This window comes from Idiotropiscis lumnitzeri, chromosome 6 (genome assembly GCF_059441095.1).
Source record: "Idiotropiscis lumnitzeri isolate Australia: NSW breed Sydney's pygmy pipehorse chromosome 6, RoL_Ilum_1.0, whole genome shotgun sequence".
Lineage (NCBI taxonomy): Eukaryota > Metazoa > Chordata > Actinopteri > Syngnathiformes > Syngnathidae > Idiotropiscis > Idiotropiscis lumnitzeri.
This window is the reverse complement of record NC_142396.1, coordinates 22,403,426-22,403,689: the sequence shown is the minus strand read 5'-3', so window position 1 is coordinate 22,403,689 and position 264 is coordinate 22,403,426.

The following is a 264-nucleotide window of genomic DNA, read 5'->3' as shown; positions in this document are numbered from 1 at the left end:
ACATTTAAGAGCCATTTTATTAATAAAATTACAATTACTAAATCGGATATACACGTAGTTGACTATACCTGCTGTAAAGATGCTTGACCTGAACTGTTAGAAACTTGTCCGCACCTTGCAACGGGCCGAATCGCAGACATTTTGCTTAAATTTTTGCGCAAGCGTGGGTCGCGGAATCGACGCTCCAATGACTTCCCAAGGGACCTGCAGTTAGCCTGCGTGACGTCATCCTAATTTGCATGTTGTGAATATTCGTCCTCTCAC